Source organism: Aptenodytes patagonicus, chromosome Z, assembly GCF_965638725.1.
Source record: "Aptenodytes patagonicus chromosome Z, bAptPat1.pri.cur, whole genome shotgun sequence".
Classification (NCBI taxonomy): domain Eukaryota; kingdom Metazoa; phylum Chordata; class Aves; order Sphenisciformes; family Spheniscidae; genus Aptenodytes; species Aptenodytes patagonicus.
In genome coordinates, this window is record NC_134982.1 from 70390518 (window position 1) to 70408363 (window position 17846).

Sequence of the window (17846 nt, forward strand, 5' to 3'; positions counted from 1 at the left end):
AAGGGCTATTTGATGTTGCTGATAATCACACATCGATAGCTGTTCAGTGGAGCAGGCAGGAGCGTCACTGAAAGGGTGAAAATACACTGTCATGTTTTCTGGGGCAGGTGCCTGTGTAGGCAGCTTATGTGGGAATGACAGGAGGGAAGGTTTTCCTGGCATATATGGATGGTGGATGAGCAGGAAGCTGCTCATATTTTATTTGCCTAGGCCTTGGTTATTACTGTTTATTGCTTGTATTGCAACAGTCCTGTAGGACTTGACCAGGCAATGGGGAAATACTGTGCGAGGCAGGGCATGTATAAAACCTGGAAGGTCCATTTTCTACAGTGTAGTTCTACCCCTATGGAGCAAGTAACAGGGTATTTTCCACGCATGTGTGAACAGAAGGGATCCTGCTGTACCAGAAGCACGCACCTGAGAAGGAACCAAACATAAAAGAAAGAGAGAAATGAAATAACAACAGCCATCAAGAAGCAGGTGTCCTGCTCTGCTTTGATACACTAAATCACTTTGTATATACAGACTCAGATCCAGGCAAGGATGTTTCAGTCTTTTTTTCCACATTAGGTATATTTCTTTCTAAGCAGTTTTCTCTGTCAGGTTTTCAGGCAATGATTTAAAAACAAAATCTGCTTGAACCATACAGATATTAAAATGCCAACAGGGCAAATAAAAAACAGCTGTGCAAAGCTTTATTCAATAAATACAGTTAGCTCACATGTAAAAAAATGTAACTGGTTGGGGTAGACAGCTGTATTGTAGAGATGATGCCCTTAAACACGTTTTGGAGGAAGAAAAAAAAAAAATCTTTTCTGCAATGCCAGTGCCTTAATCTGTATGTTAACTGCTGAACTTCCATTGCAAAGGCCACTGTGATTCAGTGACACTGATAAATAAACTGTAGTGCTTTGTCAGTACCAATGTCTATAAGGAATTTTTGTTTGAAATTTACATCAGGTATATTATCTCTGTTTTTTTTCTGGGGGGCTTTGCAAAGAAACAGGTAGCAAATACAGTCACAAGGCAAAAGAGAAGCCTGATACGCATTCTGTGTTTGCTTTTACAGCTTACTTTGTCTTCTTATTTAAAAATAGAAAGACCCAGCCTCGCCTCAGGAGGAGAGAGAAATAAGATTGATAGTAATCAGATATAATCTATAATTAGGTTCTGTGTTTAAATATACCCGTCCAGAGAGGAAAATAACTAAACTAACTAACTAACTAACTAACTAATCAGCACCGAAAAGCCTAAAACTGGCAGTTCAGTCTAGGAAATTGGTTCCTGCTCTTGACTTCCACATAAGCATTAAACAGTCCTGCTTACCTTTTTGGGAGTCTGTGTGTGCATAGGTGTGCATTCACGTGTGTGTTTTTGTGTGCGAGAAAGAAAGAGACTATGAATCATCACCAATGCATGCTACTTGGCATGTTTTCAGAATGCATAGTAATCAGCAATGATTACTTGAAACTTGAAGAGATATGAATCTTTAATTATTTCATTGCTAGATGATTCAATGAAAAGCTCATCGCCCTTCAGTTTACAAGATTTTTATCATTCTAAGAATTCACACTGTGTTCATATTACATGACAAGTACTGTCTAATAGAAAGTGGATTTTTTTCCTAGATGTAGCACTACAGTTTTTGCATTAACACCAAATGACTATCTGACAAATCAATATTTCATTATTTTAATGTGCTATATAATAAGCAACAGAAAATATGAGGCAATATATCAAAACCATTAAAATTACCAGTTTGGTTTTGATCGTAGCTAGATGAAATTTACTGTGACAACTGTAATTTCCCATTGAATGGTTGATACACATGTAATTAAAAATAACTGTCCTCAGGAAAGTGCCGGTGAAGTATTGTATCTTGGTTTCAGTACTGCTTGCACAGTTTTACAACTGTCATCTTCAATAACTTACAAAATTGTAAGCAAAAGAGGGCTCAAAAAAAAAATTAACCCCCCCCTAGAACTCTTTAAGAAAGCAATGTACCCATTTTACCAAAGGATATAGATATTTCTGGAGGGAAAAAATGAAGCATTCATATTTCATATTTGGTAACTTACATGTTAATTCTAAACTGGTTTTAGTTATGAAAACTTTGAATTTATGGGGTTCCAACTTATATGCTATCACTGCATTCTTTTTTATGAAGATATATTGCATAAAGAACAGAAATGCATTTTAGGTTTGGGAAATAGTAATGGTTATAAGCCCACTTTGCATAACATTGTATTAAATAAAATAATCTAATTGGAAGAAATTTGAAGTTTCATAAAAGAAGGAAAAATGAGCAGATTTGCTGCACTGGTCAGATGATAGGAAGGAAAACGGAAATTAAAGCACAATGCCAATCATGCACTAAATGTACCAGCCGCTAATTTTATCAGTTTTGGAGAAATCTAATGAGAAAAATGTCTACAAATAATTTCATTCCTTCCTAAGGCAAGTGATCTAAGCTTCAGTCAAGTGTGAATTTCATTTACTGATTAGAAGAAGGAACTGAGAGATGGACCTGGGAATTTTCCAAACTCTTTCATAGATAGTAAATATAGACAAAATAAGAATATGATCCTCTTTTATGTAAATCAGAGAAGTGACATTTGACTTGGGGTGTGAAGTTGACGAATATTGAAGTATATAAATATTGGTGAAACACCTTACCAGGCAATATGCCTTTGAGCCCACTAATGGAGCGGGGTGAGAAGCTCACTAGTGCCCTCTGAAGATGGTATCTGTAGCCCGTCTATTCCAAATATTTGGCAACAGCCCCAGCAGGAGACTATCACAAGGCACAGTGGACAGGAATAAATTAACTGAGTAAAAAGAGAAGTGTACCCCTTCTCTTCCGTTACCACTGTTAGGTGAAATGTGTGAGCTCTTGGCCTAAGATGGCTGGGACACCAAATTTACTCACAGGTGCTGTTAATAAGATACAAGTTTTTTTAAACATACCTTCCAGTGCTTTGCTGACAGGCCCCACTGTGGCAGCAATCAGCAGCATAAACCTGCCTGTCACGTCTGTTCAGGCTTATACGCAGCTCCCTTTGTTGCTGCTTTCAGTCCCCTTACAAATGGGCCGTGGGCACAGAACAAATCAGGTGATGTACAGGTTGATGCAGACTAGGTTATTTTACAGTTAGCAGCTCTCCATTAAAAGCTGCCTACACTTCTCTACCTCTACATAAAGGAGTTTATTTGGTGTAGTACACACGCAGAGCAACTGAAGGTGGTGTGAATGCACGTTCCTGATAATTTAATGTACTCATTGGTACACCTTTCTGACTTTGCAGTGTGCACATCGCACCAACAAAATTTCTGTTGCACTCTAATAAACAAGCTGTGTGCCAACCAAGGTAATCTGAAGATAAACCCTTTACAAGCTATCTATGAATTTGTCACCTTTGTTCATATCAGCACAGACTTTTTTAATGTAGAAGCTGTTTTATTAATTTTACAGCTGAGAAGGGCACACAAAATCGACATATTGCCACTGTTTTCCCTTTCTCTGTTTCATAACTTTAGGTGGCAGCACCATAACAAAGACCTTTGCTGCATGTGATCACACAGATACACGACAGCAAAATCAGTGTCAGATGCAGCTCAAACTACAGAAGACTAAAATATGCAGCTTTGCACAATATTGTGCAGTCACAAGCAGCACTAATTGCAATATTTGTGTTGTTTGGCTGTTAAGTGGCTTTTCTTTCAGCATTGCGTAGACACAGCACTGTTGCTTTTATGATTTTATTTTTTTTTCAGGCGGCTGTCACTTTAGCTGACCTTGAACATGCAGGAGGTTTACTCCTTCCAGCCTATTTCCCACTCTTCACTGAAGTGCATGCTGATTTTTCTTACTAATCTCAGTGGAAGAGCACTGAGCCATCTTTTCCTATTATCTCACAGCAGTTCTTTACTCTGGGGGCTGCAGTGTTGTAGCATGGGACTTTGAGTTCCTCTGTACTCCAGATCATACCTGCCATGGGAAATGATGGGGTGTGATTATTTTAGGTCTGTTCAGTAAGGTGCTTCCAAGTCCTCAAATACAAGTCTATATATGCACAGAATTAATACTATGAAAAAAAATACAGCTTTCTATATTACTTTTATCCTTTGGATTTTCTTTTTTTCTGCAAAACTTTCAGCGTTTACAAGGAGTATACAGGGATGTTTCAAGCTTCTTAAGGAAGCAGACCCATAGCCAGACTCACAGTTCAAATGTGACTGAGCACACTACAGCAGATGGGAGAGAGTCTGTGGATGGGACCTACGGAGGACACGCTGTTGGGTTTCCAGCCTGCTCCAGTGCTGTACGCAGAGGCTGGAGCACCAGGGCTGGTTCAGCCTGGACAAGGGGGGGCTTGGGGGCACCTAACAGCAGCCACAGTGCCTACGAGGGGCTGTCAGGTAGCCGGGCTCTTTCAGAGGGGCACAGTGAACAGGTCAGGGGCAGAGGGGCTGACGCTGGCCGTAAGGAAGCCTTTCCCCAGGAGGACAAGGCAAGCGGTGGCACAGGCTGCCCAGGGGCTGTGCAGGCTCCCTCCCTCCCTGAGCAGCCTGGTCTGACCGCATGGCTGACCCTGCTGGGAGCAACGTCTTGTACCAGGCACCTCCTGAGCTCCCTCCTCACTTGGATTATCCTATGGCACTGTGGTCCTTTGAACTTAGTCTTTGCTCGCTCTTAATGACGGTGAGCCTATCCTTGACATTAAGAGAGAAATATTTAACCTTGCAATTTTATATTACAAGCACTTTCAATATTAACCACCTTGAAAGTGCCTAGGAACTCTTTCAAGAGTGTGTTTGATGAAGCAGATCCCTAAGAGGCACTTCTTTCTCCCTCCTGCTTGCTGCAGCTGCTGACTCCCTTTTCCATGTAAGAGCTGGTAGAAACAGATTTCTACGCTTGTTCCACTTTATGTTTACTTCACTGCTACATGTTCCTCCTTTGTCTCTCCCACTAAAGATAAAGAAAAGGGGAAATGGTAGCTTTTTCCTGAAAGATTGTCATTCAAAAGCTTGTGTTTTACAGCACTATGAGCAGTTTCCTCAGGAACCATAGCCCTTTGAGCCTACCAAATGCTGCTGTGCATGTAAATACCATCTTGAGGCTTTAGCATCCTGGAACCCCAGCCATTTTACTTTTCTTTGCATTTTTATGATGTTTTTAATTCATTGGGGTCAATTATGCTTTTTGCTGTCTTGGTTAAAGAAAGATTTCTGGCTACTATTTCATGTTAATTAACAGCTCTCCTGGGGATTGTCTGTACTTTAAGGCACTGTTCTGAAGTTCAGCAGAGCCAAGCTTGGATCCTTTGTCAAAGGCTAAACTTTGGAACATCTGTTTGCTCTTTTATTGCACTTTCCAGTAAACAGTTCAGTGGATAATATCTGGTAATGTATGCTTCTCATGTAACTCTTTAATCCTCCACTATTTGTTTGAAATCCTGACCACTTACAATGAACTATTAGTAGACACATCAATTTTAATATTTTATGTTTGACAAATATAGATTTATGATGTGCTGTAACATGATTTGTTATTAGAGTCTCTGATAATGTAATTTCAGGCTAATGACACAACATTATAACATCATCTTTACCAGAATGTCCGTCCTTTAGAGTTTGGCTTCTGCATCTCCAGAACTGCATTCATCCACTTTACTTTTTTTTTACAGGTTTCATACTTCTTATATTTTTTTCTCTTTCTACAGACTTTTCTTTTACAGTTTGTTATACCGTATGACCTCTACATATTTTTCTGAAGCCTGTTATAATACTTGCAGTGACATAATTTTATTACCTGAAGTAGTAAGTCATCAGTGATCTGTATCTCTGAACTGAGCTGGTAATAAGGGGCTCAGTGTGTACTTCCCTGGCTGCCTTACTGGGATGGCCTTAATGAGTTTGTGCAATGTCTCATCTTTCGCTGTATTGCTGCAAATTTATTCCTCATTATTTCTGAGACTGGATGATCTAAGAAAATTACTTAGGTTATAAAAGCCTATCATTTTCAAAAACAGTTGTCAAATACTTTTGAAAGCATTCATCTCATCAGATGCCTCATCCATCTTTATTTTCCTGTTTACACCCTATTATTGAATCATAGAGTAATATCGGGGGGAAAAAACCCAGTTGTATTTTGAGAGGCACGCCTGTTTATTTCTCCTTTCCTACGGACATTGAGAGTTTCTAATTTGCTTCTACCACAAAGAATATCTCAAAAGAAATGTCATATATTTGATTACCCCCCAGCACCACAGTCAGAATCTATCATCTTCTTTTCTTATATACCAGAACTAATAGGATATTCTGTTCTTACTAATTACTTCTAGTGTAAAAGGGTGTTTACACTGTGCTTTGAGTGTCTTTCTCATGACTAGAGAAATGCTTCTGGGCTGAGGAATCCCTGGACGGTTACCTGCTATTCCGCAGGGTCCACAGCCAGTTTTATTCTGCTACTAAAGATATACTGATAAAGATATACTGATAAAGATATACTGATAAAGATATACTATTTCTTTTTCTTCTTTTTCTCTTGACAACAAATTCTTGCAAAATGTTTACATCTTTCTGCAGCTGTCGCAGGATTTTTCAGGTATGGACATTGTTAGCAGCTGTGCATACTCTCTGTTTTTGCTCTAGACTCTCTTCTGAAAAGTATTCCAGCTTTCCAAGTTCCTCTTTTGGAGGACGGTCTACTTACTGCAGTTGTATCTTTTCTCTCTAACCAGTTTCTTTGTTTTACCTAACATACCTAGAGAGCTTGAGAAAGGTTAGTCTGTATCTTCTACCAGTCTTTTCCACACTTTGAATTCCTGATTTCAATTACTTACGATATCAAGTAAGTATAATTAAGATAAATATGAGGAATATGATGAAGTGTATCTGAATCATTATTTAAAGTTCAGTCAAAAAATTCTTCAGAGAATTCTCCTCCCTTCTGCAGTCTGATGTGAAATCTGCATTTTTTTAAAAAGTAGCTTTTCCTAGGAATGCAGTTATCCTTCAGCTTACTGTCTATAAAATCTCACTACTTGCCTTCTCATCCTGATTTGTTAAAAACTCCAGCAATATTCAAGAAAATCAATACTTTCTACAAGTCTCCTTTCTCCTTGGATCCAACTTGTTAAAAGCCTTGTTACGTTTTCCTCAGGATTTCACAACATTGTGAGTAAGTTTCAAGTCTTCTAATTTTTTTTTTTTTTCATCCCAAAAGTCCTCTTGGAGGATCCCACTGCTGCTAGTGGACAGTGGCTGGGATTCCTCAGAGGTGGAGGACTGAATCAGGACGTAGATTAGGAAAGGCTTAATGGTATTATATTCAAATAGGAGGGTGGTGCATGTGGGCCACTGCCAGCCAGTGTCACACAGGTGACAGAGCCTATGACAGCTGTGCAACAGCCTTTTCCTTACACATGCACTTGTCATAGTGGTTTTAAGCTAGTTCAAGATAGTGACTTTTCAGACTATGTCAAATGACTAATTCAGGGCAAAATCAGGTCTTGGTCTTGGAAAGAAAATGATGCCAGTAGGCTCTTCGGGATTCATTGCTCTTACTGATTTCAAAACTGGCTCTGATTCTCCTGGGAACACGCTTGTTACTGGACTGTCTGCCCAGCGCCATGAGTGACCATTCTTCCTCTTACCGGAAAATACTATAAAATGCAAATACACACCTTACATTCACAGCCAGGGTGTTCCTTAAGCAGGGAGCTACCTTATAATAACCACATATCCCCCTGCCTCCTGTGTCCTTACGCTATTTTTAATGATTTTGTTGGCCTGGCATCTACAGTGCTATACAAAATAGCCTTTCCCTCCTTCTCTGTCTTCCCCATCCCTCCTATGCAGCCTCACGACTAAAATCATCTACATTATGGGATCACATTTGGTGCCTGAAGTGTGTAAGCACACCCCATCACTCCATTTAGCCTCCACACAGCTTGCTGTCCTTGCAGAGACAACGTCAGGGAGAAGTAGTCCCAGCATCCTTTTAAGAAAACCCCTGTCGTAACTTGTTGCAAGGCCAGAGGGGTTTTGTAGACTGCCAGAAGTCAGGTTGAGGTTGCAGATGAAAGATAATACAGAGGCCATGTCCTTGTCTGGGGACTGCCCTAGGAAGTATATTGCAGGGCCATTATCTCTACATTACATCAAGGTTTCTACTGACATCATTATTTTAGGAATTGATCTTACCTACTACATTATCTATCAAGCAAATGGTAGAGTTGCACTAACATGAAATTATCTGCACTACCACAACTATTTACTGTGCAAGGCCACTCCACGGAACTACGTATTTAGGTTATTTAGCTTTGTTCACAGTCTTTCCTAGAAGTTAAAACTTCTTGGGAAAAGAGATTCAGTCCAGTCTAAGGAAAAGAATTTGGTTGGGGTCTGGCAAAGTATTAAAATTAGGCTACTAAAAAGGAAACTGACTGCTCAGCAAAATAGAAAGATTTCTAAAATAAATAAGCCAGTTTATTTTTACTCCCTCTGATTTGCTAACTACTGGGAAAAAAAGCATGTTTTGCCTGACAGTACTTTTTATTATGTAAACAACTCTTTGTGGGGGAAACAAATCCATGAACTTCAGCTTAACTTCCTTAAACACCTGATATCATTAACGATGTTGTTGGGATGATGAAGGATTAGCAAGTATATTGCCAGCGTAAGCAAAATGATCAGAAGCAAAGCAAAAACAGAATCACAAAACCCAAGACGTTTCAGCAGAGGTAACTAAGGAGCACATTATTACATCATGCATCACTGCTAACATTTAGTCTAAAAATGATCTTAGTTGTTCATATGCATCCATTTAACAATTCAGGGTTAACCATAAGAATAAATATAAACTAAAGGTATGGCTGTGATAGATGCAGTGTGTCTCAACATGGAAGATAGGGACAAGAAACAGTACTTTCTAGCAGCAGATTTGGGACGTCTACACTGTTAGATATGGAGTGAGAGGGCTGATTTGCCCTGTGACAGTGAGCAGGAAGCATCCAAGAATGGTCCTGTCCAGGACCAAGTGGCACCCTGAATCATTCCTCTCAATGCACTTGCCAGGACTTGCTAGCACAGAGGAGAAAATGATCTGCTGTGCTGTATGCTTTACTGTCTAAGGCATAGTTTTTTTCCAAGTTCCTTCTGCTGGAAATATGTGTCTCATAAATACACCTTTCTTTCCATGCCACATATTATTTTCTCCTCTCTTACTACACAGGATGAACTTCTGGTTCCATGTTTGCTCCTCTCACGTTTTACTGTGGTCTGTATTCAAACTACAGTCTAGTCCTACAGTAGAGTGGCAGATACCCAGATATACTATTTAATACTAGTTTGGGGTTTGGTCTATAAATCCAGGACAATTGTTCTGCATGAATACTGCCTCGGAAGAAGAGAGCTTTTCTGACTTGCTGTACACTTTCACATCTGTCAATAATTTTCTTAAGCAGTCTAGAGGTGAAACTGTGAGATGCTCTCATTTTAGACTGATAGTGTTATTTTCTTGTTCTTTACAAGAAATTTCAGCTGAATCTCCTGTGCTACTGCTGTAACTTGAGGCTTTTACTCCATTTGATGTAGACTTGTCTAGGAGACTGTGTTTAAAGAACCAGAAAAGCAGATCCTATGGAATGTATTGTGCATCTGTTCTGTGAAACTGCCCAAACTAAACAATGCAAGAGGTTGCTAAGCATGTGGGCATGAGTAAAGTTGCCCTAACATTTCCCCTCTGCATTGTCATGTTTTCCAAATGACCAAAACCTCTTGGGTTTAAAGAGAGAGGTACTTCTCCTTTTGGGAGGTGCATTCTTGTAGCCAAGAATAAATCACACTGGTCACCTCTGACGGTTGCATATACCATTCTGAGAGAAGGAACAGTGAACAAGCCGAATGTTACATTGCAAGACAAGTACAGTTTGGACTTCTTTCATCCTTAAAGCTTTTTGCTTGTTTGTTTGTTAAGACCAAAAGTAATGCAGCTACACTTATTGTGGGAGGTCATTTAAACAAGAGGGAGTAGTTTCCACACGTGTGGAACCTGCCTCCTTTGACCACGTAGGGTAGGGCATACCATTACTGACACTGGAGCAGGAAACACTAAAGAAATACTGTAATTATCATGTTTGATCAGATTCCAAACACAGGTTTGTGAAACATACTCAGGTGATATTTTTATTGTCTTTGAAAGGACTTGCTGAACGCAAAACTTCTAAAGTGAATCAAAAAAGGGCTTCTGAGATCCCAGAGTGCCCCATAAAAGTACAGCTAAGCAGAAGGTTGACTTCCAAAGGCCTTTAATGAAAGCTCACAGTTAAGGGTTTCAGTTACTATTCCTCAACCAGTGCACTCACAATCTTTTCTCTCCTTGTGATGTGCCACCTCTGCATCATCGGTACAAGCTGATACAAGTGAATTCTTCGTACATGCTTGTCAGCTTCCCAGAGACACGTAACGTACAGGAGTCTCCATTGGGTAGTCCTGAAAACAGAAACTGTCTAGTGTAGCTCTAAAGCTACAAAGCTGTGGAGGCACATTGACCCTTACCTACAGCATTTTAGCAGATACCACTTCAAAGGCTATGTGTCTGCTCCTTATTTTAATCTCTCCATCACTGGATTTCACCTGTTTTGTTTTGCACCTGCTTTTTGTATTTTCAACTGCATTTTACAGATACCAAATGACATACATGGCATACCAAGATTATATGACAAACTGTACTTGTATCTATACAGTGCATAGATTTTGATTTTTGAATCTGATTTTTAGGCAAGGATTTTCAAATTAGCATAAAGTTCTCAGTTATCTATTACTGTAAAGTGCTCCAGGTCATCAGAGTTGCAATCACAGGCTGCAATTACAGGTTTAGTGATTAGAATTACCTTTGTTATTAGCCCAGTATCATGAGTGAGGCCATGATGCAATCAGAAGCCTTGTTACCAAACTTTCAGACCAGCGCTGAAAAGACGGTGTTTGAAAATGTATTTACATTTTACAAATGTTCACTTTTTTCTTTTATAAAAGAAGTGAATGAAAGTGAATGATCTGTCACATGATGTATTTCATTTACCTTGGATGTTTGGTCTAAGCTGTTTCAAAAAGGGAGATGACACTTGCATGTGACCTCATAACATAACTTTATGAAATTCTATGTGAGTTTCTTATGCAAAATGTGAGATCTACTTGCAATAGATAAAACCAAAAGCAAGTGAGAAGGCAGTTAGTTTTTACAAAGATAAAAACAACCAGACTCATGAGCTGACTTTGGCAACCGAAATAGTACTTTAATGTATTTTTCCAGATTATGATCTCTTCCACATCTTTTGCAACTAACCACTAACAGCAAAACGAAGGGTCGAGTACACAGACATTTGCTAAATCACAGAAACACAGCACTATGTGATGTGGCACGCTGGCAGGGAGCGCAGCCCGAGCAGCAGGCTGGCGTGTTTCTTCACAGCACACCGTGGCACAGGCAAGACGAATGCTGCACAAGCAGCACATCAACAGGAAAGGAAAAGTGGTGGCTCGCAAAAGGACGGGTGACAGAAAAAAATATAGGTGAAGCTGCCACGAAGAGTTATTTTTAGCTGGCAGTACTTGGACATATTGTCATTTGCCCTTCCAGCAGATTATGACTGTACCTTGCACGGGGCTGACCCACACTGAGACAGCGACCGGGGACCGAGGCCAGCCCCTGCGGGCAGCAGCGCATGCCTAGGAAAGCAGTATTTTTTTTCCCAGCATTTACATTTTTACTGGTCTTTTACTTTTTTACTGACATTAGAGATCTGAATGGAAAGATGGACTTTTTTCTCCTCCTCATTCCCCCTTCCAGCATGCTTATGCCAGCACTAGTGCCTGGCTAGCCACAGGGTAAACCGAGCTGGTCTATCTGAGAATAAACAAGAGAAAGAAACTTGCAGGATGGTTGTGTGGGCACATGATGACTCACGTTAGCACCAGGGGAGATGGGGAGGGTGGGAAGAAAGGCAAGATCATCACCTTCAGCAGCAGTGACAATTTATGTACACCTTCAAAGTATTTGTCGCATTTAGAAATATGCTGCGACTTTCAATTTGCTAAATATATGTAGGCTTCAACAACATGCTCACTTGAGCTTGATGGAAATTGGCTGGAGGCAGCGGGCAGCAGCATTGTCTAACACCTGCTACACAGCCAACACTCACCTGTTTCTGAGCCGGAGCAAGCAAAGATTATTTTATGAGAACTCAATATGCACGTGTTTGTTGACAGTTCTCGTTGGGAGAAGGGATCGCTAACCCACCATTAAAAGTGACTACCTTATCAGGCACAAATGCCTGCAGAGCCATTGGCATCTGACACCAAATGCAGAATGCTGACCTCCAAGTGCAAGTAGATTGCAAACAGCCATGCAAGCACTGCAGTATTTATTAAATTCATTTGGAGTAGCAATCTTTCTGTCGAATTAGTAACATTTTATAGTTAACAAATGCAACCCAAATGCTCAAAAGCTGCCTCTCAATAATATCTGCTGACATAATTGTATCTATGCCAGAGGCTTTGGGCTCTGCTTAGTATACCTGTGTTAGGTAAAATGTATTTGCAAGTGATGAATGATGCCTGTAGAAGTATGTAGTTGCAGACCTTCTATCTCCCAAGGGATTCTCTCTTCAGAATGGGACTAAACTATCTAAGCCACTTAAACTGACCTGGGTGATACTTCAAAAGCAAGGCTGCAGTCTGTATCGATACTTGTCCTGCCCCAGTACTTTCCATCTTCTTGGAAGAAAAATACTACAATGTAAGTACCTTTATATAACTTAGTTGAAATTAGTTCCAATGCAGATTCCCAAAAAGGCTTCAGTGTTGTAAGACTGAGTAAAGAAATACGGTTCTACTCATAATATGCATAATTGTCTACACTATTACTTTTTCAAAATGGCAGGTAATTATCCCTAAAAGGGAGAAAGAGGAGGGACACTTCCTGGTATTAACAGCATGTGAAAACATGTACACCAATAGTTTTGTGATGTAGTAGTTACCTTGCAAAGTCACACCCTCATTATTTCATGGTAACTCATTTGTGCAGTTATAACCAAAAATAAAGGTGTATATACAGGAATTAGCATGAGACAGCTGGGATGGAATAGTTATTTTCTCACATGGAAATAGTTCTTAACAGTGTTTCCTTACAGGGTATCTCCAGGCTGCAGAGAAAAAAAGAGTTTTAATGGATGAACATTATTATCCCCCCAATGCTCTGATTGAGAAGGAAATGATGTTATGGAAAGCATCTCTCAGCAAACACTGTAGAAGAGCTAAAGAACAAGAGTCAGCTCTGCAGAAGAATTTTCATCAGACAGAATAAAGGCAGAATCACTGCTGCAAAGCATTTTGGACACGATTGCACAGATTTTAGTTCTTATATCAACAGAAGAAAATGCAGATGAAGATTAAGCAACAAACAGGGTGTTTCTGTTGCTGCTGCTGTTTCTCTAGTTTATGTAAAGGACATTTCCAACCACCCAGTAGCGACTAAAATAGCTGACATTAATTCTGTGTTTTTCAAGTCACTTGCTGTCAGTTTTTACAAAGCAGTGAGTTATCATGAATGACAGACAAATCCGAAGACTTTAAATAGAATGGGTAATATGTGAAGCCCACAGGTTCAACAGATTATGAGACATTATGCATCGTTACACTGTTCTTACCATGCAATCAGTTTTTCAGTACTGGATGGCTAAATCCTTTTCACTGGTTTTTGGGTGGTTTTTTTTTTTTCCAATTTTTTTTTTTTCTTATCTGCAATGCTTAGCTGCCCAGGCAAACAAGTAAGACAGGAAGTTTTACTCCCAGCTTTTGTGTTGTAAATCAATTATAGTATGGTACCTTCTAGAACAGAGGCAATCACAGACAGCTTTTGCCCTTGAGCCTCACAGCATCTCTGTGCATGTGGAAAAACACAGCACCTCCAGCAGTAGTCACCAATTCCTTGGTGGGAGGTTGGAGTTGTATTATTCTGGCCAGCTACCTTGTCTCACTAAACCATTCTTTTTGCTTCAAAAAGGCCTGCTTTGGGAAACAAACGGGCTGGTAAACCAGGTCAGTGCATGCTTGCGTCAAACAGAAAGCAAGCTCTTCTCCAAAACTCACCAGTTCCTGGTTTTGAATTCAGACATCCCCAAACCTGTCCTGCAGAGAGCTCTGTTGCCACCCATAGTGGTATTTACCAACATTGCTCATGAACCCTTTATCTAATATACTGGATTCTATATGTGCACGTAGGCTTCTGTTCACACATGTTGCCAGCTTAGAATGTGCTTTGTGAATACCATTCTTCTGTACAAATAGCAGGATGTCTGTCTGTCTTCTGCTGTGAGGAATTGAGGCAGAAATATAGGAGAACAAACAAAAACATCATCTCTTCTTTTTCATTGCAGCCTTTGTATGAGCATCTCCCAGCTCACCTGTCTCCAGCCTTGTTTCCCTTTGTCTCACAGTCCTCAGTGCTAGTCAGTTCTCCAGGCTCACCTGTGGTGTGCTGAGACAGCAGCTTAGCCCGTCATGGCTTCCAAGCTCCCAGCTCTGACTCCACTTAGGCAGCCTATGCCTCATGCTGACACCAGTCACTGTGCAGTGAGCCCGTTCAGACAGTTCACCCAGCTTAACTGGGGGCTTTTAGATCAATCCCCTGAAGGTATGGCCAAGTATGGGGGTGGACAGGAAAGAACCACAGCTGGCCTGAACTCAGCATTTGTGAGCTGCCATGAAAGCACATTCTCTATGACGATATAGCTTTTGCAAAAAAGATCATAAATCCAGCAGGATTTCAAATTACTTATGTTGGTATTTGAAACCATGAGTCAAGCCAGGGAGTAGAAACATGGCACTTTGAATTAAACTGGCTAATACTGCTGGGGAACTATACCTGCCATTTGAATATGCTTGTTTGAGAACTGCCATCCTGACAGCTTCTTCACATCTTTTAAAACAAATATATATTAAAATTGAACTTCTCAGGGTGGGGGGGGACACACTTTTCTGGATACGCCACTTGTAACAGCAAGAAATGTAACTTGTTCTTACTTAATAAGGGCTAATCCTACAATAAAAGAGAAGTGGTTTATGTAAGGATGCAGAAGAGAATGGACGTGCAGAAGAATGGTACTTTCCATAAAATTTAATGGACTTCCCATACTGCAGTGAGTCTACAGTTAGTCACTAATCATGTGATCATTCATGATCCCAAAAAGGGAACAAAGCAGTACATCAAAGAGTATTAAATGTAAGTAAGAAGCTTCCAGTCACGCCATCATTTAAGTCTGTAAAATTACAAATTGCAAACACTGGTCCAAAGAGATGCTGTGAGTTCCTCAGGTTTCTAATATGATGGTGGAGGTGTTAATTTGGATTTAAGTATGCACATCAAATACTTAAGGTAGTCATGCATTAAATAGATACTATTAGCCTGCAAAAGAGCGATTATCAAGATCTGCCATAAAAACTATTTTACTTTTTGCCTCAATCTTCAATATTCAGGCATTTCTCTGCTTAAACTCGTTCTGTTGTTTATGACTTTTTGGCCTAGAAATCATGTTTCCAATTTTTTAAAATGCGTATTTAGTGTCAGATTTGTAGTTTGCTGGCCTGTAGTGACAGAAGTTGCTGGTCTGTTAAGCTCTGGAACAACACGCATATAGCAAACACTAGCTCCGTTCCAAAAAATGCTAGGGTTAAGCTGGCTTTTAATCCTTTCTGCTTTTGCTGGTAGTCCAGAACAGCAATGTTCTGATAACAGGAGCCCTCTATCTTCATTTTAGTCATGGGCAGTTTATCCTAACCTGACCTCGTGCCACCATTTTCCTTCAGTTTAAACTGCTCACTTTGTTCTTCAGTTGTATATTTAGAGAGAAAAGCTATAGCGCTCTCTCTCTGCTTAGCCTGTAGCTATTCCCTGCTACATTTGCCTATTCCCTTGACAATAAAATTACTTCATGTCATTACTACATCTATTTTAGGCATCTATCTGCAGATCAGTTTTCTTCTTCTGTGTAGTCAGACCAGAATGGTTTTACAATGGTTTACTTTTAAGCTTATGACTGAAGCCGATTATTCTTTCCAGACCAGATAAAACCTCACTCTTTGAGGACTCTCATGGGAAGCTGTGAAGGCATATCCGGGTTCCTGTCAGTAGCACTATATGCGGACTCTTTCAGCAAGGCAGAAGCAGGAAGGTGACCCTGGACTAAGTGATCAATGCTCCTTCTCCTGTTCACTACAACTGTGTTTCTTCTAATGATCAGCCTAAATATGCTCTTTGTAGTTTATACCAACTCATCTTGTGACAAGGCTTTCAGCACAATAGAAAAGTTCCCCCCCCATTGGTCCCCCTGTCCTAAATTAGGTGACATATAATACTAGCAATAAATAACTTTACATTTTAAAATTTGCATAGTGGCATTGTCCTTACCTCCTTTTTTGTATTTACAGCGTGTAATTTTACAGCCAGCTCCAGAATCACTGGTATCTGATTTTTTTTATCTTTTGCGTAAAATGCATTCTAGCAGCTATACCAGAAAATAAACTCATTTGTAGCTTAAGCTACAAATACAAAACTACAAAAATACAAAACCTAAAAGCAAAACCATTGTAATATTGTGCATGTATCTAGTACCAGCAGTCCTAAATTACATCAAATGGCTCTGAAGATTGTAAATATGTAAACACAATACATTTTGTTTTGGATGCAGAAAACAGGAAATAACACAACCGGCCAACTCATCTGCAGTTGCTAATTTCAGGAGAGGATCTCTTGCGTAGAGATTCACTAGTTACTATATTTCAGTAGATTTCTAAGGTAAACTGCAACAACCTTGGAGTTGAATTTCATTTTACTGTATAATAGACTCCAATGTATTCTGTTTATTACCATCCCTGACCTAATGAGCAGAGTATAACTTGTATCTAAATCCTGGTCTGTATCTACAGTTTCTTTTATTTCTTAAGAGCAGGTCCTACCGAGGTTGGAAAAGATAGTCAGCACTTACCTGTTACCTTCCCACCCTCCTACTAGCATAGCTTGGGCTGCAGCCTCTCTCCTAGAGTTGTGTGAACTCAAGAGAGCGTAAAGGTTACCTATAGGCATGGGAAGGCCCGAACGTCTACTCTGAAGCACTTCATCAAATAAAGTATCAACTAAAACGGTCAGGTGTCTGTTTAACGACCAGCAGTTATTTTTTTTCAAAAACAGCATCAATTTCAACCTCCAGCGCAACTGTCCCTAGCGCCAGGGGACTGTTTCCCGCAGGGGCACACGCCGAGCGGGAGGCCGGCAGCTCCGAGCCCTTGGCTGGGTTTTCTCGCACCTCGCGCTTTGCAGAGCAGCCGACACCCGCACAGGCCCCGAGCCAGGCTCCGCCATGCCCGCCGTCCCGCAGCCTTCCCCCCGCCGCACCCCCGGGGCTGCTCGGACGGGCCGAGAGGCGCAGGCTAAGCTGCAATTCGCGCCCAAGGAGGCGCCGCGGGTGGCAGCGCCTGTCGCCAGACCCGGCCGGCGCGGCGGGCAAGGCCGAGGCCTGCCTGCAGGCGCTAGGCCCAGCTCCGCCGCTGTGACGGGCGGGCTGTTAGCGCCGCTCTCGCCGCCTGCAGGCGCCGAGACCCTTCCGGCTAAGGGCAGGGGCTGCTCCGCGCTCCCGGGGCCTCAGGCGCCAGCCACGCCGGGCGCCTCACCCCCAGGAGGAGGAGGCGGGGAGGGGGGGGCCCCTAGGGCAGAGCCGGCCTCCGGGGAGCGACGCGCGCCAATGGCGCCCCCTGCCGGCCGCGCCGCTCCCCAACGCGACGGG